Genomic DNA, 19,490 nt, shown 5'->3' on the forward strand with positions numbered 1-19,490 from the left:
TATTCATGCATTTCGCAGGATTTTTACCGCTTTTGAGATAAACCTTGATAATATCAAGGTATCTCAGCGATAAAAATCCTCGGTGCTCTGCGATATTTTTTTCCCACTAACCAAGCAATAGCGATAATTATCGCTATTGCTTGGTAATATGCCCCCTGGTTTCTACATAACTAGCCTTTCCTATCGTTTTAAAACTCACTTTACAATTGTGTTACACTAAAAATTATCCATTTCAAATTCTCGACGGAACTTAGGGGCATATTACCAAGCAATAGCGATAATTATCGCTATTGCTTGGTTAGAGACAAAAATTTACAGCTGAGCTGCGGTGATTTTTATCGCAGATAAACCTTGGTATTACCAAGGTTTATCGCAAATGCGATAGAAAACGGCCGCAATGCATGAATATCGCTGAAAAGTCAGCGATATTCATGCATTACCGAGCTAATGCTCTTAGCCATGTTATCCACCGCCCATTGGATAACATGGCTAAGAACTGCTCAGGGCAGGTGTTAGCTTTTGGAGATATTCGCGCTTAGCGCGAATATCTCCAAAAGTTGATCATAGGAGAAAGCGATGTTAGCGACTGTTTCCAGTCGCTAACATCTTGGCACACCCACTTTGCATGTCATTAGTGATAAATATCACTGACATGCAAAGAGGGGCCCAAGATGGTCGCTATCTCCTACTAGCTGTCGCTAGCTGGTGTTAGCGGCAGCTAGGTAATAGGGAGATAATTTTATCTCCGCTTTCTTGGCTTTTAAAGCCAAAAAAGCGGAGATAAACCCCCTTGATAATATGCCCCTTATTTTTTTATTGTATTTGTTTGTGTGATACTTTCGAGCACACACCAACGCTTGTAGGCGGAATAAGCACTTTTATTTTGATATTTAATTATTAAACCTTTGTAACTGAACACTCTTTAATATCCCTTGGCAGCGATGTTCAGTGTTGTCAACAGGCGTTATTAGTTTATTACTAGAATTGCCGTTTTCACCCACGAGTAAGCAACACTAACGTCGCCAAACATGACGAAATTTGACAACTCATTCACAACTTGGCATGGCAGTCACGCTCCCAATCACCACAGCTGAATGGTAGGAATGAAACAATCGTTTAAAAATTGTGCCACTTGCGCGTGACTCGTTGATCATCTATGGGAAGCGAATAATGCCGCATTCAAATCAATTCAAACATCACATATGTAGGCCGGAAATTACTCTTGGCCAATCTACTGATGACAATCAGTGCAATTTCAATGCATTTCACCTAGCCATATGCCGGGGTGCAAGCACCGCGCAAGCTCCCTCCTCAGTGACTAACTCGTTTTGAAAATTGCATCATAAAACCTTAATTCAAGAGGAAAAACCTCTCAATGTCACAAAAGGAATTATTGCCGGAGATTAAACTGCTTGATGCTCGGTATTGTTCTAGCGGGGGCCAGGAAGGAATATTAATTGAGTGGTGCTGTGCGTCAGGATGTGTTTTCGGCAGTGGTTCTCATGTTTCCTGGTGGTCTCCCCAAATGAGCAGGAATACGACGGGTCTTTTTGAACCTCGGCGGTTAAGGCTATTGTTCCTGTTCTGCACAAAAAGTAATGCTTGGTTGGCTTGCTTTCTTTCTGTGCTGTTGTGATGTGTGCATCTGCGCCCCAAACTCTGCCACTTCCGCAGTGAGTCACCAGCAGCTGGGCAGGGGCCGCAGACTCCTGGAAAAGAGCGCTCATTTTCTTCCGACTTAACTTCAGACCCGGATGGTCTTGGCAGAAATCGTGGCTCAGTGTGGCTAATACCAATTGCTTCCTACATTGACCTTTTGTTTACATGAAAAAGGGCGACCTGAACCTGACCCACATATTATGAGAAAAAGTCATTAAAAATGCTCGTTCAGGATTAAATAAATGAATGAGTCAATTAATCGACGAATGCATGAACGAATCAGCTATTCTTTACTTCGTACATTTTCCACTTCAGTCAGCCGCTACCCAGCTGTCCAGCCGAAACTTTGGACTTTCTTAGGACAGTTTTCGAAGTGCATCACATCACAATAATATTCCCTAGTTTGTACGGGCCCGATTCACAGAACTAATTTAAGACAAAATCCTAAACTTACTACTTTTGGTATTCACAGAAGTTAGGATTTTGTCTTAAGGCAAACTTAAGACAACATCCTAACTTCTTTGAATACCAAAAGTAGTAAGTTTAGGATTTTGTCTTAAATTAGTTCTGTGAATCTGGTCCTTAGTTTATTGTAAGCGTTTTATACAGCACCAAAGATTTTCCCTTGCAGCCATTTACCATGCGCTTTGCTGTGAATTCAGCAGGGTAACCGACTGGTTCACACCTCTACCCTCTTGCAGGGTAAGGAATTGCGCGTTTCAAATTCGACTAATGTAAATAATTCCCATGGCTGCGTTTGAGTGTAGATCAAGGCTTCCTATAGTGGGCTTTGAATGACAGCTGCTGGGAAGTGTGTTGCTCTTTTGAGGGAGTTTTCCAGAGGCCTGCGTAAAGGACAAGCATCGTTTAGGTATAAATAGAGGTGGCAGTTGCTACCACAATGTTGCAGAGTAGCCAGTTAGTCTACTGCAAATATTTTAAAAAAGATACATGCTTTTGATTAGAGAAACATTTAGTTTGGTTCTGTCCAGGCATCGTTTAATTTTCAACAAACACACGTTAATGTACGAGGTCAAACGTCATCCGATGTCTGTGGTGCCATACAAAGTTAATGGCCAAGAAGCTTCCACTGCCCCTATGGCGTCAGTGAAATAATGACACAGGTGTTTTACACTGAGAAGCAAGGAGAGTATTTGTTACACAGTAAGGCTGCTTGTTTAAAATCTGTGAGCACAGCATGGCCCCAATTCCGAGTGGGCAAAATTGGGTAAATGCAATAGTACAAAGGTATTTACAGCACCCGGTAAATACTGTGTCTCTGTTCACGTACAATGGAATCTGTGAATTTACCTCACACCTTGTCCTTAGTACTAAGTGGGGCAAATGGGGATAAGGTATTAACTGCAATTAGGCAAGGGTTATAAACTCGCCTTAACTGAATGTTATAATGAGCTGCCAACTTTGGAGCTGGGGAACCAAGTTCGTGTCTCGGCTCGAATCCTGTGATTCTGGGCAAATCGCATGATCTTGCCTTGCCTACAGACATTGAATGTGTCCTTGTGTAAAGTAGCTGGTGCAAAACGCTCCAGTACCTTTGAGCCGAGTTCGCGTGATTGAAAACTGCAACATAAAAATATATTTACAATCCACTATATAAATGCTGATATTATAAATATTGATTTATTGAGTGCAATAAATAATGGAAAGGGGCGACCACTCGGTCCCCCCGAACGTATGGTTGGGTGCCCTGATCCCCCCGGGAAACCATTTTGGGCGGGGGGCGTGGCTCGGCTGGTATGCCCGAAGCGGCGTAGCCGGGGCGCGCCTTTTTCCCGCCCAAGAGGGGTTGTCCTAGACACCTACACCGAAGACCACGCCCAGTAGGCGTACCGGAGGAGGGTACACGCCCTCCCGTGGAAGAATAAATAGAGCGGGAATCCGAAGAAGCGTCCTCTTGTTCCTGTGCTCTGAAGGCTGCACCCACTCGTTGCTCGTGAGCCCTCGACGGAACAAGCAGCAATTTTGAGAACTTGTAATCTTGTTGTTTCTCTTTCAGTTACTTGGAGTTCGAAGAGTCCGGAACCTCGTCGATTGGCTAGGAGCGGAATACTCGACATCATGGCTGGCAAGAAAGCGGGAAAGAGTTCCGAGATGGACAAGGTGTTAAGCCTATTGTCGAACCGGATGGCTTGCATGGACCGAAAACTCGGACAAGTCCAATCGATCGGTAGAGGTTTGACGGAGGTCAAAAAACAGCTGGCTGCACTGAGCAACCCGGGTCACCCTAAGAAGGTAATAGGCCTGGCCTTGCCGGGAGTCGTCCCTGAGGGTAGAGGGAAACGGGTCAAGAAGAGGGCAGTTTCGGGGGAGGTTCCGGTTCCAGAGGTACCTTCAGTCGCCCCCCTCATACCGGTAGACAACCCGATACCAAATCCTGATATGGGGCAGCCGATCCCGGTTGTAATTACTCCCGATAATGATGAGGATATGCCTCCCGAATTGGCCATCCAGTTGGCAGCATGGCTCAAGAAGAAAGCAGGGGGATCAGTGGCCCTTGGAGATCCGGCCGAGGAGGCCAGACTACTAATCGAGCAATTGCGGCAGTCGAGAGATGTCGCAAAGGTGAATGTTCCTCTTGTTTCCCCACAGGTAGCACCGGTAGGACCTGCAGTTGGTCATGAGAAAACGGCGGGAACAACGGCCGAACCGGGTAAGCTCGCATTGCCAATGGCGGGGGAGGGTTCATTACCCTCGAGGCGGGAGAAGGTGGCACAGCACATCCCTTTGGCCACGAAAGAGTTAATATGGGGGGACAAATATGTTAACATGTTTTCCTTATTAACTGACCATCGCGAGATGGAATATGCTAAAACCTAGAAGGATTTGTGGCACCCGAGTGTCTGGCGCGCCAAGATGGCGGAATTTAGGGTGGATGAGACAGTAACTAATTGGGTTAAGGCCTTTTCTATATTTACTGCAGTTATGGGGGAACGTAAACCCGAGGTGATGACTGAGTTGACTTGCTATCAAAATCGTATTATGGATTTTTATTCTATGTATGAGGGAGAGGAATGGAAAGGTTATGACATGAAATTCCGGAAAGCCAAAGAATATGATGCTACTTTGACTTGGGATTGCCTGGACTCGGTGTCATGGCACAAGCAGCTCCTGCCAGGGGCGGCAGGTACGTCCTCGCCAGACGGGAGTGGGTCGGGGGTCGTCCGCCAAAAGCCCGCGGTGTCCTTTCGAGCTGGCGCCGGTGGGGATCACCAGCCTAAGACCGGTGGGAATGGCGGCAAGCGGGGGGTCTGTTGGGGCTTCAATCGAGGCAACTGTAACAGACCGCAGGGAACATGTAGGTTCAAGCATGTATGTGCGGGCTGTGGGAACTCCTCACACCCGGAGAGTTCATGTAAATCGAAAAATAGACGGGAGGAAAAGGAGGCTCTAAGCAGGAGTGAGGTAGAACGTTGTGACGATTGCCTACACCCGTTGATCTCATGGCTATGACTCCTTGGTTAAACAGATACCCTGATCATGTATCCGCTGGGGTGTTGAGGAACGGATTCTTACATGGCTTCCACATCCCGGCGGGGGATTTTCGGGGGGACTCCTTCTGTAAAAACCAGTTATCGGTACAGCACAACCCATGCTTGGCAGAGAAGAAAATAGCAAAAGAAGTCAGCTTAGGGCGAGTGGCAGGGCCTTTCCATCGCCCGCCGGTGGCGGAATTCATCTGTTCCCCGTTAGGGGTTGTCCCGAAGAAAGACCCGGGGGAGTTTAGACTTATTCATAACCTGTCTGCTCCAAGAGGTTCCTCGGTGAACGAGGCCATTGACCCAGAAGTCTGTTCAGTACGGTACGCATCGTTCGATGAGGCCGTGGCCATGTTAAATCGCCTGGGCCCCGGGGCGCTGATGGCGAAATCAGATATCGAATCGGCGTTCCGGTTGCTCCCGGTGGGGAACATCCTTTACAACGAAACATTTACGACACTAAGCTATTACAACGCAGGTTTTACTTCGCATACCTTTACAACGCATTACACTGGGGGGCGCTCTAGGATAGGGAATAAGTTTAATTTACTATCTAACACCTTCCCTAGTGTCCACGGGGACTGGAGTTGGAATAGTAAATTAAACTATTCACTATCCAGCACCCCAAAGTGTAATGCGTTGTAAAGGTATGCGTAGTAAAACCTGTGTTGTAACAGCATGCGTTGTAAAAGCATGCGTTATAATGTCATACATCCCTCCCGGTACACCCACAGGATCAGCGCTTGCTAGGTTTTGCATTTCAAGGGAGTTATTACATGGATAAATGCATGCCTATGGGTTGCTCCATTTCTTGTGCCTATTTTGAAATGTTCAGTTGTTTTTTAGAGTGGGCATTCACCGAGGCCACAGGGCATAGGTATATTATGCACTATCTTGATGACTTCCTGTTCTTGGGAGCAGCCGGCGATACGAGATGTGCGCAGGCGCTGCATGACTTCTGCATCCTCATGAGGGAGTTTGGAGTCCCATTGGCACCAGGTAAGACGGTTGGACCATCTACTTCACTGGAGTTTCTGGGAATTGAGCTCGATTCTGTGGAGGGATGTTTCCGTTTACCGATGGAAAAGGTGGCCAAATTTAGGGCTTCCTTGACGCAATGCCTGGGTAAGGAAAAAGTGACCCTGCACCAGTTACAGCAAACAGTGGGTCAGCTTAACTTTGCTTTGAGGGTAATACCAATGGCCCGCCCCTTCTCACGCTCTATTGCACAAGCCATGGTCGGTCTCAAAGAGGGGCAACACCGTACGAGACTGTCGGCAGAGGTTTGCCAGGATATGTGAATTTGGTTGGCATTTCTGGCGGACTTCAACGGTCGAGTCGTGTGGAACAAGCCGCCAGCGTCTTCAGATGAACTAGGTCTGTGTACTGACTCAGCGGGGAGCGTGGGATTTGGCGCCATCTTAGGTAATCGATGGTCGGCGCAAACATGGCCGGCCTGGTGGCACTCCAGCGGTCTCACAGGTAACATTGGGTTCTTGGAGTTATTCCCCATTTGGGTTGCTCTGATGGCGTGGCCTGACGACTTCAGGGACCGCTCAGTGGTGTTTTGGTCTGATAATATGACTGTGGTTGAATGCATTAACCAACAGGCAGCACGCTGCAAATGGATCTTGAGATTGTTGAAGGAAGTTGTGCTGCTTTCCATGAGACTGAATGTACAGTTCAGGGCGAAACATGTGCCAGGCGTACTGAATCATGCAGCTGATGCACTCTCTCGTTCACATATGCAGGCATTCAGGGGTTATCTACCTACAGCGGACCTAGTGGCGGCACCATTCCCCGAAGCACTATGGCTAATCGGTGCCCCGGACTACAAGACCTCGTGGCAGCAAGCTTAGCCCCCAGGACAAGGAAGGCATACAAAGGAGCGTTTCGTTCCTGTTGCACATTTTTGGAACCAACAGGGAGTCAGAGCTGGGGTCAGGAGGAATCCTTCCTGGGGTTCCTGGTAGCACTGCACAGAGAAGGCCGATCAGCGGCAACGGCCAGTAGGCACAGGGCGGCTATTTCATTCATGGCGCAAGTGCATGGCATTAGAGACCCAACGGGTTCCTTTTTGGTTAAGAAGGCCCTTCGCGGCTGGCAGCGCCTCGAGGGTCGCAAGCAAGATGCGAGGCGCCCGATTGGCTTACACAGGTTGGCTCTACTTGTAGCGAAACTAGACGAGACGTGCTCCTCCCATTTCGAAGCAGTTCTGTTCCGGGCAGCTTTCGCATTAGCATTCCATGGGGCTATGCGGGTGAGCGAACTGGTTTCAAGGAATAAGAAAGACATTGAGGGAGGCTTGTGCAGGGATCACGTCCAAATTAGGGGTGATTCGATGGTGGTCTCGATAGCCAGGTCCTAGACCGACCAGGGGGATATGGGGAATAGTGTTGTCGTGCAGCGCGCGCGAGGGTCCCCCACGTGCCCAATAAAGTGTATAGAGGAATACTTGGCACTAAGGGCGGCTACATGGGGGGGGGGAGTTTGCTGAGGCACAAGGATGGCACCCCACTGACGAGGTTTCAGTTCCAGAGGGTGCTAGCACTGACAATCGCTGCTGCGGGCATGGACCCGTGCGATTTTGGGACCCACTCCTTTAGGATAGGGGCTGCTACTGAGGCTACAGCCAGGGGTCAGAGTGCGGAGGAAGTGAAACAGTTGGGACGCTGGTCCTCGAATTGCTTCAAGAGGTATGTGCGATTGCACATGTTGTAAAGATCAATTGACATGCACTCACGCTTCTTGTCTTTTGTTTGAATTACAGTTTCGCGAGCCTGTCACGCGGGGCGGAATCTGCAGTCGACCCAGCACCAGGAGACCAGCGGTCAAGGATCACCGTCTGGAGAGAGAGTGGTATGGGTCGTGGGCCACTCAAATGTGAGGCGCGCCGGGGACGTATTCAAAGCAGGTGATGCGACTCACGCAGCTGGGGAATACGGGTACAGAGTGGCCTTCCATGGGAAGGGAGGGCTCTGTTTTGACCAATTCGAATCATTTTTTGAGGGTCTCCTAGAGCGGATAAGGTCACCGCCATCTGTAGTCATAGTACACCTGGGGGGCAATGACTTGGTGACACTGGGTAGACGAGTGTTGTTCGAACAAATTTTGTCTGCTGTTAGCTGGTTGGCTAAAAGAATCCCGGGGTGCACGATTGCCTGGTCCCACATGATTCCCAGGAAAGTATGGCGAGGGGGCCTTTCAGTGTCAGCACTGAACCATTCGGTGAAAAGGGTTAATAATAAAATTGGGAAATTGTTTCGCTCTTCACAGTTGCATAGCATTCCTCACGGGTGTATTGGGGGTGATCTCATGTATCTGAATGATGGGGTTCACCTGTCCAGGGAGGGGAATGATTTACTCATAGGAGACTTCATAGCATGGCTAAGGGGTTTGAGGAAGCATGACCTTTTGGAGGAGTTGGGGGGGCCGGATAGTCGGTCAACTATCCGGCCTGTGGCGGTAAGGTCATGATCGGTGAGCAGTAATTTCAAGGTCCCTAGAGAGGGGCGCCACCCACAACGGATGGGAGCGCCCGAGGGGAGGCGGCCATTGGCCCCTCCCACGGGGAGGCGGCACCCACTAAGGATGGGTCGCCTAGGGGGAGACGGCCATAGGCCCCTCCCAGGAGGGGAGGTGGCTAGATGCCCCTCCTACTAATTTCCCAGGGGGCCGGATATCCGCGACGGCGGATAGAGAGTGTGGGGATGGGGGGAGTCCACGCTGTCCTTCCTACAGATACCTCACACAAGAACTCGGACGACCTTTAAGATGGCGTTGAGTGGAAAGGGGGCCCCCACCACGACAAGGGAAGTTACAGTTGGCAACGAGGGTAGAGTCCTCTGCGCATGCGCCACTCACACTGTAAGGGCGAGAGTTTTGGTAGTAGGGATCTGACACCGGTTAAGACCTTGCCGTTGGCCCTTAATGCTAGGATGTACAATTTTAATTTAGAATGTTTGCATTTGCAGGATGTTAGACTCGGCTAGGAAACCTTTGTATTAGAGATCTGTTAAGGTAAGCCAAAGAACATGTCTTCATCGAAATGTAATAAATGTAAAATTGTACATAATTATAAAACTTTTATTTAATGTTTTAAATTTTGTTTCATATTTTAATAAATACGGCCGGGAGGGTGACTCCCTCCCGCCTTCCAAAAGTTCAAACTTGTGTCCGTCTTCTCCCATCCTTGGGGATTGTGTTGAGAGGGGGTGGCGGGCATCCCGGCCATATGCAAAGGGGCGACCACTCGGTCCCCCCGAACGTATGGTTGGGTGCCCCGATCCCCCCGGGAAACCATTTTGGGCGGGGGGCGTGACTCGGCTGGTATGCCCGAAGCGGCGTAGCCGGGGCACGCCTTTTTCCCGCCCAAGAGGGGTTGTCCTAGACACCTACACCGAAGACCACGCCCAGTAGGCGTACCGGAGGAGGGTACACGCCCTCCCGTGGAAGAATAAATAGAGCGGGAATCCGAAGAAGCGTCCTCTTGTTCCTGTGCTCTGAAGGCTGCACCCACTCGTTGCTCGTGAGCCCTCGACGGAACAAGCAGCAATTTTGACCCACCCACCAGCCCCTTATGGCAATGTTGGTTTTAAATAAAGTTTTGCTGAGTAGGCCTTTTTTTTTTTCTTTGTAGAAAAGTAAAGGAATGTTTATGATAAGGATGTGACTTCTGCCTGTAGGATAATGTTTTTCTTGGTAGGAGTGAACAGTCGATGACGCATTGAGGAAATGTCAGAATATTTTCCTTTAGTAGGTAAACAACTGTCGTATTTATTTGGTCGGGGGGTAAGGTCATGATCGGTGAGCAGTAATTTCAAGGTCCCTAGAGGGGGGCGCCACCCACAACGGATGGGAGCGCCCGAGGGGAGGCAGCCATTGGCCCCTCCCACGGGGAGGCGGCACCCACTAAGGATGGGTCGCCTAGGGGGAGATGGCCATAGGCCCCTCCCAAGGGGGGAGGCAGCTAGATGCCCCTCCTACTAATTTCCCGGGGGCCGAATATCCGCGACGGCGGATAGAGAGTGTGGGGATGGGGGGGAGTCCACGCTGTCCTTCCTACAGATACCTCACACGGGAACTCGGACGACCTTTAAGATGGCGTCGAGTGGACAGGGGGCCCCCACCACGACAAGGGAAGTTACAGTTGGCAACGAGGGTAGAGTCCTCTGTGCATGCGCCACTCACACTGTGAGGGCAAGAGTTTTGGTAGTAGGGATCTGACACCGGTTAAGACCTTGCCGTTGGCCCTTAATGCTAGGATGTACAATTTTAATTTATAATGTTTGCATTTGCAGGATGTTAGACTCGGCTAGGAAACCTTTGTATTCGAGATCTGTTAAGGTTAGCCAAAGAACATGTCTTCATCGAAATGTAATAAATGTAAAATTGTACATAATTATGAAACTTTTATTTAATGTTTTAAATTTTGTTTCATATTTTAATAAATACGGCCGGGAGGGTGACTCCCTCCCGCCTTCCAAAAGTTCAAACTTGTGTCCGTCTTCTCCCATCCTTGGGGATTGTGTTGAGAGGGTGTGGCGGGCATCCCGGCCATAGGGGAATTACAAGTTTAGCCCTGAAAATGGGGCTTCTTTCCCATTTAGATGCTTTGGCCTGGTGAAATGTGAAGAGTGAAAAATCTGACCAAGTAAAATCTGACATACTGATAATTTCGACACCCTTGCAAAAAGTGGTTTGCACTGGTATCGAATTTAAACAAGGCACTTGCAAAAGAGTCCTCAGTAAAACGGACACTGTGTGGTGCCAGGTGTACTACATACCAAATTTTCTCTTGGAAAATGCAGCATAACTTGCAACATTTACTATTTTCCATAACAAATTCTGCATGTGTCTTCACATTTTCTCCCAACAAACTTCAGAAAGTTTAAGCTGCAGAAATGTTCCTGGGGAAAATTGTGAGGGTGTGGCACAGACATCACATCTTGTTATTGCAGTATGGTATGTTCAGGAAGAGGTGTTACTGCACATAATTGGAACTTTTCCCGCTCAGATTCAGTGCCTTTGTTTTCAACGTCTTTAAGAATGTATTGCTTTTAATAATATGGAGCTGTCAGCTTCAGTGTGTGGGTTTTGAGCTCAACATACAGACCTGGGGCCTCATTTATGAAAAGTGACGCATCGCTGCGTGAAAACAGCGATGCGTCACTTTTCACTGCGCACTCCTTACGACATTCCTGATGCGTCATATTTAATGTATGACGCATCATGTCGCAAGGAGTCAGTATTTCTGACGTATCTGTAAGCGCAAAAGTGACGTATTGCTGGAGTGTGTCACAAAAGTGACGCAACTCCAGCAATTCGTCCTTTCACATGGGGAAAGCCCCATGTGAAAGAGCTTGCGTCAGTCTTACGCCTGCTGTGAGGCAGGCGCAAGATTTTGACGCAACAGCGTCCTAAAAGTGACGCAGTGAAATCTCATAGATTTCACTGCGTCACTATTACGAGGCTTTTTGCGGGGGAACGCCCCCTCTGCATACATTATACCCGACGCAGGTATAATGTGGCGCAGGGGTTTAAAAAGTGACGCATCTACCTAGATGCGTCACTTTTTAAATATGGCGCAACGAGGCACATTTTTTACACCGCTGGTGCGTCACAAAAAGTGATGCACCGGCGGCGCAAAGCTAACGCAAGGCCTTCATAAATAAGGCCCCTGGCCTTTTATAAGAAAGAACAATACGTCTGGTTACTACTGTACGTGCATTGCCCATGGCAATATGGAATACATCCAAGCTATTCAGTGGGAGGCTTCTTGGACACACTGCCTGCCCACCAAACCTACATTATTTAGCATGGCTTCTGAAACCACTTTCCTTGATTTGGCAGCACAAAGAAGACAAATCAGTTCACCTTAAAAGTGCACAATGGGGCTGGGCTGATATGCAGGACTAAAGCTTCACTACTGATTTTCTGTCTCCTTTGTCATAAGTAATTTCACAGCTTAGGAGAGCTCTGGAGCATCGCTCATCCTCCTTGCTGGGAGTTTCTCTCCTCTCCTTCAATTAAAACAAGTCATCCTTAACATTTAAAAATGTTTCTTATTAAAAGAATGTCTCGCAGTTATTATCATCTTAGGCAGGCACCACTCCTAGTGATGAGAGGGTGGTGGCAGTGAAATGTGACAGCACCGCTGCTTGGAGACTGTTGATATGTTGCAGCCAAGCAAAGTGGCTATCCAAAGAGGATTTAATTTCGGTGCCTGCAGGGGGTAGATGTGAGTGACAGCTGCTAGCACAGGAAATGCGTTGCTGAGCACAGTGAGGTTACATTCCTTGATAAAAGAGTAGGTGTTCCTTTTAATGCTGATCTAGCAATCACATGTGTCAATAGGCGCTCACCGAAGTGTAAGAGATCAACTCTGTTTAAGGCTCAACAAGGTAGTTTCAGTGTCCCTCGGTTGCAGCATTGTTCTACATAGGAAATTCATTATACGATATATTTAGAAGATAAATAGTTTCCACAGCAGAGACTGCTTCCACTGCATTTTTTATTTTCACAAGAACAAGGGAACCCAAAAGGTATATCATAGGGACCTTGGGCAGTATCAATTTACAAAAGACAATGGTCCCTATATGTGGACAGGATAGCAAAAAATTATAATCATACACCTAATAAGTAGTATGTTTCTTTGTCCAGCCGGACAAGAATTTTATTTTAAATGATCAAGTTCATAGAGAGAGTTTTAAGACCAAGATAACAAGTGGGCACAGCTGTGACCCACAACATTTAAGACAAAACAACAAAGAAATGGCCAAAAAGGCAAAGTGAAAATCTGTCTGTATACTATTGTTCAGTGCTACAGACTCAATCTCTTAAACATAACCATACCATTGCGTCAAACAATATAGCATTCATCATATTGCATATGGGGTTTTTTGTCGACGACGTTTCGATGCCTTTTTAAATTATGACATCATCATCAGGACAAGAATTATCAGCATTATTGTTTTGTTCAACAATTATTAACACAATGCCTATTATCGCATTACTTTACATGAAGGAAATGGGAGACAAGGGGGAAGGAAAAACAGAAATTGTATATAAGTATCAGCATGTAAGGAACAATTTAAAAAAAACATGAGTGACATGAGAATTGCGGCAAGTGAAAAACCATGCATATAGCTGAGTGGAGTCGATAATCGGTGAGTGAAGGGGAGTTCCAGGTCTCTATTAAGATCAATAGCAAGTGAGGGTAGAAAATATTGGCCACGATAATAAATGTTTCACGCCATCCACGACGTACCATCGCCCGTGATTATTGACACTCCCATGAACTTAGCCACAGTAATTTTTCACGCCTTAGCCTTTTCATCACCGAAACGGTCGGGTAATCGTGACCAATATTTTCTACCCTCACTTGCTATTGAAACGTCGTCGACAAAAAACCCCATATGTTGTTTTGTCTTAAATGTTGTGGGTCACGGCTGTGCCCACTTGTTATCTTGGTCTTAAAACTCTCTCTATGAACTTGATCATTTAAAATAAAATTCTTGTCCGGCTGGACAAAGAAACATACTACTTATTAGGTGTATGATTATTATTTTTTGCTATCCTGTCCACATATAGGGACCATTGTCTACTGCATTATGTGACAGAGCCTAGAAAACCAGTGAAAGAATGTATTCGTTTTATTAAAAAACTATCCTGTTCCTCGGGGGTTTTTTATGCAAAACAAATGGGCATTAAAACATATATGACATTGAAAAAATGCATTAAAAATCAAAGCGCTTAATGCAGATGTACAAAAGTTTTTCAAAAAGTCTGTACATCTGTAGTAAAGGCAAAACGAATGTCGGTGCACATCCCTGAGAAAAAAAGGGACATAATCCAGAAGAGTAGCAAAGGGGACAAAAATAGAAAAACAAAATGGCCTGGAAGTTGAGTAAGGTGAGACTAGGAATACAATGTAGAAAACCAAACATTTAATGAAACGTTTGAGTGAAATATGCTTTTTTATGAGTGTGTAAGATAGGTTTCTAGTATGCTGTGTGAGAACTGTGAATGACAACTATGCAGACATGTTAACATAAATTGTGCTGCTGCACTCTACTGGTATGCTGTTTTGGAAAATAGATTGCATGGATAAAAGTAGACCGATCATTATATTTGTTGAGCAGCATTTTGTCTTAATTTCTGTGTTCATCCACAAGGTTCTCAGAATCTTTCCAATCCTGGATCATTTCTGGTTCCCACAATGATGCCTTGTTATCCTATGCTGGCGCCAATTGGCCCATGAATGCCGTCTTCATCATTCCCAGGTCCTTAAGCATCCCCATGTCAGCCACTGAGTGGTCCCTCAGGCTTGGTAAAATTGTGTGGTGTAAAGCTTCTCTTGCTTTTCCTTTCCCAAGTCTTTGGAAGAAGACATATATGTAGTTATCGCCACTTTAATAATATCTTTTTACTTAGTTCCAAAAATTCCATAACTCCAGAGCTGTATTTTCAATTTACTCCTGTCTCTATTGGTTCTTCCAAATAGATCAACAGTGGTACAACAGTCAGTTGTTTAATCTTTCATAGTATCTACAGTGTTGGTATATAAGGTAGTCTGCCCAGTGCTCAAGGAGTTAACATGGCTTGTTAAATGGGTATGGAAAGAGTGTGTTTATTGTGATTCTCTGCATTGTAAGCATTTTCTTAGTTACATTAATTTCTATTAACTTTACAATAACAGCCATAGGTCATGTCATGAGGGCTAGCAACTCCCTTAAATATTTTTTAATACATGCACTCTCCTGGGAGGTTTGGAGACAAATACACTGCCCTTTCCTCAAATCATCCAGCTCAATACAAGATTGGTCGAGTCCATCACTGGGCCTCGGGGTCCTCAGAAAAAAGATACTGCCCTCTAAGGCTTACATGGGATTTCATTGTAAGCATCAGAGTATCATTGTTCCTTTAACCCCTTCAACGCTGATGACGAGCTGGGCTCGTCATGGCGTAGCCTCCTCGCACGCTGATGACGAGCCCAGCTCGTCAAGTAACATGCGCTTTTAAAAATCTCAGCGTACGAGCGGAATTCCGCTAGCGCGCATGAGGTTAAGATCTCTTGATCCTAGATGCTGCAAGCTTGCCATTTGGCACAGTTCCAAAATTTCTCAGATCCCGTCTTTAACTAATGGGCATTCATTTCCGGGCAACTCATGTAGAATATAGGGGATATATGAGTGGAGAAGGACTGGAAATGAAGATGATGCTAAATATGGATTTTCAATCTTCTGGTTCAGAAATACATCTGTAGTCTCTTCTTCACAGTCTGAAACCTTTATCTAGTCTCTGCTTCACATTTTAACACACTTAAAATCACTTCTTAGACGTTCCTGAAGGAGTTTACTATCCTAGATCTTTATGTTGTCTCGTGTTGCATGCTAATCTGTGCACTAAAGTTAATTTCTGCTTCTTTTGCTACCTTTTATAAAGCGTTGCATGAGGTCTACTGTACTTCCATGTGCAGAGCAACACAGGTATTTTCAAAGAGTTCAGCTACAAATCCAAAAACCAACAATACCAAACTGAGCACCAGATCATCTCACTGGGTGAAATAAGATGTGCCCACCATCACCTAAATTGAACTGGAATAGATCCCAACACTGCTGTTATCCTTATCAGCCTTAGGGTGGTATTCTCCCCACAATTTTCTTTTCACCCTCCTATTTTTGCTGAAGTTGTTTTGTTGGTTTTTGGACTCTGTGAACTTTATCACTACTAACTGTTATATATTTTGTATGTTTTGTCTTGCATTAACTGTCTCACTATTTTATTGGAGTGTCCATGCTGATACATAATCTGTGTAATTCCACTAAATACTACCCAGTGATAAAGTGCTTGTGGTCACTTCCCTAAAATATGGTTAAATTGTCTACACCCAATTGACATGGAGCATGTTGAGGGTTGCTCATTAGGCTGTCTCCAAAACTCCTTGTAATTTCCGTTTAATTTACAGTACTGAAATATCCTTGATGAACGCTACCATTTAAAAGAAAAAAAGCCTATGAGGTGACTGAAGACATTTCAGTGATCCGGAACGGCTGCTACAGATTTGAGGTTGGAGATTTGCCACTATATACACACTCTTGCGGCTACAAGAAATAATCCGGTAAAATACTATCACATTTGAATGAACGAAGGAGGGACTTGAAAGACAAGGTGTTACACTGGTTAGCTAAATAGTCAGGGAATATTAATCCCCTGTATCAAGAAGTGATTATGGTAAGAAGGATAGACTGGATAGGTCCTTCTAAGATGATTGGGCAGGGTGACTGTGTTGTTGTGCATTTTCGCTCCCCAACTGTAGTTAAATCCCTCCTTTGGGAACAACAACATAGGAATAACTATCAGGAGACTCCACAAGAAAGTATCATAGCTGAACCGCTGGCTTCTTCTATAGACCAGATATGTTCCCTAACATACAGATAGGTTTAATCCAGTTAGGGCCCTCTTTAGACAGCATGTATATCGACTTGACCCTATATCCCAACCTAGTATGATTTTTACATTCCCAACACTAAATCAATTTGCGCCCCTCTAACTGCAACGAACATGTCTTCCATGAAAATTTGGATAAAAGTGATGAGATTCCCTCAGGGTACGTGCAATATCTAGATAAGGATCAAATGAGGAGGGATTTTATTTTATTTGAAAAGTTTTATATAGCGCTGGCTAAACCCGGCGGTATCAGAGCGCTTTACATGGTGAGGGACAATTGCATCAAACATAGTTACATAGTTACAACAGTTTCAGGTACGTAGTTATTGGAGATACAAGAGTTACAAAGGGATGGCTCAGGTATGGGGAGGAAAAGGCCGGCAGGGGAAGGAGATTTTGTGAAGAGAGGGAGGGGATAGAAGAGGAAGATAAGGAGTGAGGGAGGACAGAGAAGAGGTGGAGGGTAGGAAAACACAAGGGGGCGACAAGAGAAGAAACAGTGTCTGACGATCAGACGGGTAGGTGATGGCCAAGGGGGAACCAGAGGCTATTCCTCAATAGCTGTATAGGGAAACTTCACCGGTCATCAGCTCAAGGTTGCTCGGTCGCCTAAGTACATCAGAGGGTTAAAGTATCAGCCTGGTGGAGATTATCAAAAGGTTTCAAGGAGAGCGCCTTTCACAGTGTGAAGTGCTGCAGCGATAATGGGAACATCCCAAACCTCCGCTATTTGAAGAATCCCATAACACCGTGGACTCTCTCAGAGGGGTGTCTGAGACTCCAGGGAATGAATGCTAGGATCCCTCCCCAACAAGGGGAGAAGGAGTGCTTGTGTAAGAGGCACATTCAAGGAGGTTGATTAAGGCATTTTTCCGCTATGTGTGAAACCCTTAAAATTGTGGACTCTCTCAGAGGGGAATCTGAGACTCCGGGGCAAAAATGCTGAATCCCTCCCCAACAAGGGGAGAGGGAGTGCTTTGGCAAGGGGCACAAACATGGAGGACGTTTAGGGACAGTAGGGCGGTAGGGGAGGACTTATACAGCAGACAGGGGAAATGAGAAGGTACGCTAGTACAGACGCCTACTGCTCTAGAGCAGATAACAATAAAGGTAAAAGGTTGAAACCATGAAAATAAAATAAGTAGTCTGCCAAACTGAACGTAGCTTAATCAAAGTCAATAACCCTCATGGTCTAAATTCGGAGGGCTAGCAGAAAGAAGTGAGTTAAGGGTGAAAGAGCATAGGCAGAATCAGGACATCGTATAAACATTGGAAACAAATGATAGCAGAGGGTAAGGGAAGATGCGACCCAGGGGAAAGTTTGGCCGCCATTTTAATGTCAAGCCAGTACTGGCAGTCTTCACAGGGATGGTCATCGGGGGTGCTGAAAAGACCTGGAGGATTCAGTGTGTTAACAAGGGAATTAGTAAGATCCAAAGTTACACAGAGTAAACAAAGGATAGATGCAGTGTTGCACAATACGAACCATGGTGTTACAATATGTGAATAAACGGGGGTGTATAACATGGCATAAAAAGAGTGGGGGGAACAGGGGTATCAGCAATATTGGATAGTGGGGCATTATGAAACAGTATTGTTGATAATACGATGGCTAGTGGAGTACTACCTGATAATGCTTAAAATATGATGGATAGCGGGGTTCCACCCAACAATAATTCTTATAACACTAATTTTGTAGTCAAGTCCTATAATATTGCGGGGATAAAAAATAAATTAGGGATCTCAGAATGGCAGGATATAATTATAACATCACATCTAATTTGCCTACAGGTAACATGGGCGGTGGAGAATTTCTATGTGAAAGAATATTCTTCCTTTTTTACCTCAGCCAAACACTCAGAGATGGAGAGGGCCAAAGGGGCTCACCCTTTTAATATCGATAACTGCTTAGGTGAAATTAAAATGTTCTTACAGTAATTCTCGTTACTTCCACATTTTCCACTTGCAAACTGATGATCAACCTAACATTGTCCTCGTTAATCATTAGAATGACATATTTTATAACACCAAATCTAGAGTAAATATTGATATTGATAGCGAGCTGGAACTTTTCATGAGGAACATTAAAGATGACTATATTTTAACCTGAGCCAGGGATTTTAATATAGGTAAATGTGACAGATCAGAGTGCAGAATATGTGGCTACTTCAAGTATAATGAGGAAGTATTGCCACATTTTCCATATAATATCTGTTACAAAGAAGAGGCGCACCAGTAAAGTATAAGGAGTCTTCTTTATTCAGTCTTTACACCATCACAGGTTCCAGTCAGCTGTAGTCAGCTGTGGAATGTTCACACATTCTTGCCAGGCTATACCAAGGGAAGAGAAGGGCGGGGGGGCCAACCAAGTGAGATTACAACACATCTCCTTACCAAGGGAAAGGAAAGGAAAGAGCAGGGGGCGGGGTAGCCGGCAGTTACATTGCTTGGGAAGGAGCATTATAACGCAGAACAAGGTCTGAGGACCACTATGAGAAAGTTAAATGTGCAGTAAAAATCATGACATTTAAAAACGTGCTATAACAATAAAGGAATGGTTCTCATGTGACACAGTAATCTTTAGTCCACCAGGGTGCAGCTGTGGGCCTAGATGACCTCCTAGGGGCCACATCTGTCATACTACGCATTTGTGTCTTCGCCAGGGGGACATTTTTTTCTCTGTGAGGGACAACCCTGTCCATACTCCATGTTTGACCTTTGGCCAGCTGAACCACATTCCTACCTACTTTGGTTACCCGCATGGGTTCAGAGAACCTAGTGGCCTCTCTCCTTCTTGGCTTGGGAAGGTCTATACGGACCCAATCTCCTTCCCTTACCATGCTATCTCTCACATGTATGTCAGCTTCATACCTTGCTTTGTAC

The sequence above is a fragment of the Lissotriton vulgaris genome, chromosome 11 (genome assembly GCF_964263255.1).
Source record: "Lissotriton vulgaris chromosome 11, aLisVul1.2, whole genome shotgun sequence".
Lineage (NCBI taxonomy): Eukaryota > Metazoa > Chordata > Amphibia > Caudata > Salamandridae > Lissotriton > Lissotriton vulgaris.